General features: G+C 44.2%; 1 long non-coding RNA gene across 1 annotated transcript; it reads left to right on the top strand.

The window, feature by feature from the left end:
- Nucleotides 1-222: 222 nt before the first annotated feature.
- Nucleotides 223-1,850, top strand: LOC103650565 (uncharacterized). Its single transcript, XR_564238.2, has 2 exons — nt 223-1,418; nt 1,503-1,850. It is a non-coding gene; the product is annotated as an uncharacterized lncRNA (long non-coding RNA).
- Nucleotides 1,851-6,137: the final 4,287 nt, after the last annotated feature.

Here is a 6,137-nt window from a genome sequence, read left to right as displayed (position 1 = left end):
CTGTTCATCGTGGCTGCGAGCTGTTCAAATGAAATTCGTGCGCACTGTAGCCTCGGCCACTCGCAGGATGTCGCGCCCTCAGCCAATGGATGGCCACCTCCCTCCTCAGCAGTCGTTGGACACCAGGCTCTTAGCCACTGCCTGGCACTAGCCAACCAACAGCAGCCGGCCAAGGCGCCAATGTCGCATGCGGTCGTCGCCTGTTAATAAAAGGAGCCAGGGCGCCATCTCCATTCTCTGCTCCATTCCTCCACTCGACGCCCAGCTTTCTGCAGAAGCTCCCAAGCGCAGAGCCCTTCTCCCCCAACGCGCAGGAGTTTCTTCTCCCATGGCCAGCTCCCTGGCGCCCTCTCGCCCCTGCTCTCCCCTAGGTCGTCGGCCTCTGCCTTCCCAGCGCCCTTCTCGTGATCTCCCCAAGCCGGCGCCTTCCCCCAGCGACATCTTCTCCGCGCGGCATGGCGACAGGCAAGCCCCTACGAATCTTCACCAGCACACCGGGCTCCTCCCTCCTTGGTGCTTGGCCTCCAGGGATGCACAACCCCTCCTCCCATGGGCGCCAGCAGCAGGGATCTCTTCCCTCTCTCCATGGCACCTAGCTCCTTGAACGCCATCCTCCTCCCTGCTCCAGCCACTTCTTCCACTAGCATGCAGCCTCGTCTCCTCTCCCCAACCGACGCCCGAGCTCCCTCAACTGCCCATGGTGCTCGGCCCGCGCTCTCCGCGTCGGCCTCCAGCCGGCTTTCCCCTGCGTCTTTTTCCCTGCGCACCAGCAGATCGCCGGACCTTGCTCCATCTAGATTTCACGCCATATGCTCCTTCATCGATGCCATGGCGAGATCTGTCAACAGAGCAATGCTACGCCTCGCCACGGACCTTGGGTTCGCACCAGCGAGCTCAACTGTAGGTTCAGCCATGGCTCCTGCAGTGTCTAGACCATGTGTTCCTCCCTCGCCTAGCCCCACATCGGCTCGCCTCACCTTAGCCCGACTGGGCGCCGACACCCAGCGAGCTCCTCCTCCGCAAGAAGATTGTGGCCTGGGATGCTGAGCTCGCCTAGATCACGTGCGCCCCTGCTTTTCCCCTCATGGCGCGCCCTGCGCACCGTTGCCAACATGTTCTACCTCGCTGTCCTCCCCACCTGAATCCTAGCAGCAGCTCGTGCATCAGTTCCCCCATATGTAGCCATGGTGGTGCTCTACTCACCATTCTAACCACAACAGCAAGCCCCAAGCCACTCTCCTCTTCGCTCAATCTGCTCGACAAAATGCCCCTCAGTGCACGCTGCTGCCCCCATGTTGTGTCACCTGCGCGAGAGTTCGTCAAGAGCAGCCGCGTCGTCGATCCGTGCAGGCACGACGTCTCCGCGTCTCGCTTCGCCGGATTTGCGCAGCGCTTGCGCATCGTCGTCAAAATCCTCGGTGAGCCCCTCGCTAGTATCCCATTGTTTTTGGATCTCAAGTGCTTGATAAAAATGTTTGAACCTTTGGTGTTGTTAATCGCAGCTAGATGTTGTCGTTGCGCCTCGCGCGATGCATGATTCGATGAAGCACCTAAACCGTGGAGGCATGCGCGACACGAGTCGGCCAGGTTGTTCGCTTTAGAAAAATTGTGATATCGTTTTATTTACAATTCAGTCGATGGCGTGAATATGGGCGTGAAAGTATAATTGTATGAATGGACGCGTGTAGAGAAGAAAATGAAGTAGAAAAGAACTCGGATATTTTTATATCTTGGTAGGAAAAATATGCGATGCGTTCTTTGATGCGAAAAACTAAGTAACAAAATGCGGATTATGTTTTGAGAAATGTATCGATATGTGTTTATGTGAAAAGTATAATTGTTTTATGCAATGTGATGGGATTCATGATTATATAGGGAGTATATTTATTGATGTGACGAGTAGTTTAGAAAATGCTAGTTTGCGTGGAGGATGTATTGTTAAGACATGAGTGTCGGAGTTCATATATTAGTGGTTACGCTACGATGATCAAAGTATCTCGAGTGCACGCCATCATATGGTTGTATGCGAGACGAGGTTATGCGCCTGATGAGTTTAGTAAAAATCCATCGGTGTCACTGATGTTAAGCTGAGGTTTATTTGCACGTGGAAAATAATAATGTGTTTAATACTTAGAACTCTTAGTCGATAGTAGAAATTGTTTTGACTTATATAGAGAGGTGGTGACATGCCAAAGTAGTCGTCGTCTTCTCTATATTTATAAGTCGAGTCGTGACGATGCATATTATGCGTTCGTTAAATTATGCTTCGCATATAATGTTATTATGCTCACGATTTCGAGTAGACGCTTCAAGTAAGTCAAGTAGGTTTGTGATACAAGTGTGCAATGGAGTTAGCTGTTTTAGGATAATTATTGAAATGCTCGGCTCGTATGATAAACATGTATGCGTTCATAATTTGGGGAAGTAAATGCATGGTGTTGGCGAATTGTAGATTAGTGGTTTACGGTTCGCATAAATTAGTCAATCTGCGAATATACGTGTGAATATGTATATTTATAAAAATGTTGTAATGTATGTAGTGACAGGCAAACTGACATGTATGTTATTTAGCGGGCTATGTCGTTGCTCCAGTTAGTCGACCTGTCAGATGGTTTGGTTAAGCACGTCATCGAGATAAATTGCTTGTTGTAGTCCAAATGCGCATGGTTATGGTCGCGGGTAAAATTAGTGGTGTTCATGTGATGTCTAAGTAAAAATACAAATTAGTGTGTGAATGGCGCAATCGATATACACATTTATACAGGGTTTGATTATTGTGGTGAATGTGTTTGTTGATTGTGTATGGTAATTCTAACGCGCGAAATAACTTGTATAAAATTAGTAAGTCTACTTATTGGTCCTAATTTGATTGTTTTAACTCTAACAAATGGTAAAGTGTTAGAATAATTCAAGTCTCTAGAACGCGACAATTCTTGAAGTAATTAGGAGCTGAATTTTATTAGTTGTTTTGGGCTGCACGCACTGTTTTCGTCGTGCTGTAGGTTTAATGAACTAAATCATGTTTTCTGTAGAAAAGCTTTATAGAAAAGTTGTAGATAACTTTATTATATTACTTATGTTAAAATTTGACAGCCATAAGTCTGACCGTTTACGAGTTATGCTTTTTACAAATTCAGTGACTGAATCTATCCACTTTCTGTACAGATTTAAGAAACTGCATTTTTTGCTTAATTTAATGTTACAATCTGTTCATGGTCATTATAATAAAGTTGTAGATGCTTTTCTTATCTTTCTTGTGTTAAAATTTCATCAACACAGGCCCGATAGTTTCAGAGTTATGAATTTTACAAACTGGTTGCTGTGTTCTGTCCACTGTCAGAACAGATTTCAAAAACTGAATTGTTTGACTTGGTTAAACATATAATTGATTTTTGGTGATTATAAAAGTTATGTAGTGATTTTTCTGAGCTTTCCAAAAAGTCTTGGATCACTCTTTTTGGTGGTCTGAAGGTTAAGTTATAGGTGTTTAAAGTGTGAAGACTGAATCTGCACAGTTCTGAACAGCAAAGCCTTCTAATATCTTTTCTCCTAAATTGCATATTGAATCACCTTGATATGTTTATAAATGATTTTTAGACAATTTCATTATCTTTCCAGAAAGTCTAGGATCACTTTATTTGGATGCCTGAATCTCTAGTTATGGATTTTTAAAGTCGCAAGTCTGAATATGTCCAAATCTGGACGTAGCGGTTGTGTTAACACTTTTTGACCTTGCTAAGTGTTGAATCATGTTGAGGTAAAAATACCAAAGTTGTAGAACACTTTTTAAACTTTCCAGAAAATCCTAGTTTGCTAGTTTTGGATTAATAATTGAAGAGTTATGATTAAAACAAATAATTGCCGTGCTGCTGTCCTAAAAATCTGTATGCGCGCATTTGATTGTTTAGCTCACCCTTTTTGCTAAAAATGTTTGGTTAGCTCTTAATTAATGTAGACTTGCCATGGATAAGTTTGAGATAACATATGTGTCCCGTTTTATATGTTTCTTTCTCTAGTTGATTGTGATGTCGTATTTGTGTTGCGTAAGTATCTAAAATGTTGTCGCCTTTTTAATGGTGTTAATGATGAACGCCGATAACGTACGACTAGCTAGCGCTTGCGTATAGCCATTGCAGTATCTTACTAATTAGTGTTAGTTCGCTACCAAGTATTTGAATGTCTTGTGATATTTTTTATTATATTCATACATATGCATCTTGCATCTCATTTAGGACCGAGAGATGATGATCGTGCAAGTGATATGGTGCCAACCACAAGATGCAGTTGGTGGACGACCTGAAGACTGATGGACTTAACCAGTGGATGCTCGCCAAGCGAGTGTCATCTAGCAGACACTATCTGAGTGTTGAATTCCAGGCAAGCCTCGGTTTTATGCATAACCGTTATATATGCTATTTTACTGGACTTAATGTTTGTAGGCTTGTACCGTGCACTTAAGTGTAGGAGTTGCCTGAAACCCTAGTTGCATGAACTCAGGATTCCTTTTGAGATGGATACTAGTATGCTAGGTCAAGTAGCTGCTATGCTAAATCAGGATCTCGGTAGAAGTTGAGTGATTTTTCTAGCACTCGCGTGAGGTCTAGAATTGGTTGTATCCATTTTGATAACAGAATGATGATGGTCTGTGGACACGGATCCATGGGGATGCGCTGTCTACGAGCGAAATTGGAATAAGGATTAACGTGCGGATACCTGTGTCAAGCGTTTGAACGTACTAAACACATGTCGGGAAATATGGTAACCGGTAAGCCAAGTACCTGAGTGAAGCCGGGCGTGGACTTTACCCCTCACTTGTCCTCAGACTGGGTCTCCCATTCTAGATATGGTGGGTACAAGTGCGGCCACTGCACGGCGGCGGGCGGGGTCAGTGGAGCGTTGTATGCCAAGGCGGTGAGGCCTTGCCGCGAATGGGGAATCGATGGGGACCGTTGACGTGTGTGGGGACGGAGTGCCCTGACATGTCATGTGTTTAGGTTTACCTTGCAAGGTTAAAACTCGATTCGAATCGTCTGCTTCTCGCAGCTAATGAGACTGCTTGATCCATTGTACTGCATTGAGTAATAAGTGGAAATGAGATACTGGCAAAAGATGTTGATTGATATAATGATTGTTACCATGTATGCTTAGAAAGAGCAAACTTAGCTAAATTAATGATACTAGAATTGGAAAAGCTAAAACTTGTTTTTAGACTCAGCTAGTGCTTTTGGCAAACCAAACCCCTCAGCCAAACAGTTGCATGGTCTAGAGGTAGAGGAGTAGACTCCTCACACCGGGTAAGTCTAGCTGAGTATTAGTATACTCAGCCTTGCTTGTGGCATAATTTTTGCAGGTACCTCCTTGTTTTGGTTGATGGTGTGACTTGGCCTCCATCAATGCCACCGGGATAGACAGTCGAGTGGGTTACTGCTTCCGCAGGAGAGGACCAGGAGGAGTAGCGTGGCCAGGCTTCGCCATGTTACTCGGTTTTCTCCGTTAGTTATTTCCGCTGCATTAAAAACTATTGTTACTATTTCTGAAAATCCGATAATGTAATTACTACTGATACTTATTAAATTTGTGGTATTATGCTTTATTGTATTTCTCTGTGCCTCACCTTCGAGTGAGCTAGTGGTATTCGATCCTGGATAAGTGGCTTTATCGGACTAGAACCGAGAGACTGACGGGTTATTCCGATTTAAGTGTGTTGCTGCCTTTAAGGGTGCGACTTGGGCACTTAAGCTAGAATAATTCGGGTGGTTCTGCCACAGCTTGCTTTGGAGCGAATACCATTATAGAGAAGTCAATAAGTCATGATTACCAACCTTTTCTAAAGTAAAACTTGCTTAGAAACTAAAGTTGGATAGATCATCAGGACGGTAAGGTTAGACCTAGGACGTGAAGCCTTAGGAAATAGATGGGTAGCTAGGTGGCTATTTATATAGGCCGTAAAGGCTACTATTGCTACTATTAGGATGTTGTAGAAACATCCGAAAAACTAGTTAGGTCTGAAAAGACGTCTAGAATGAGCATGCATCATGATTGTCGCATCATTGTTCTTATGCACCAACATGCTTCTCTCACCTCTATTCCAATAATAATAACTTGTGAATAATGTGATGTACTGCTATGTTAGGAAC

This window comes from Zea mays, chromosome 3 (assembly GCF_902167145.1).
Source record: "Zea mays cultivar B73 chromosome 3, Zm-B73-REFERENCE-NAM-5.0, whole genome shotgun sequence".
Classification (NCBI taxonomy): Eukaryota; Viridiplantae; Streptophyta; class Magnoliopsida; order Poales; family Poaceae; genus Zea; species Zea mays.
The sequence above is the reverse complement of the archived record's forward strand: the minus strand, read 5'-3'. Positions and strand labels throughout refer to the sequence as shown.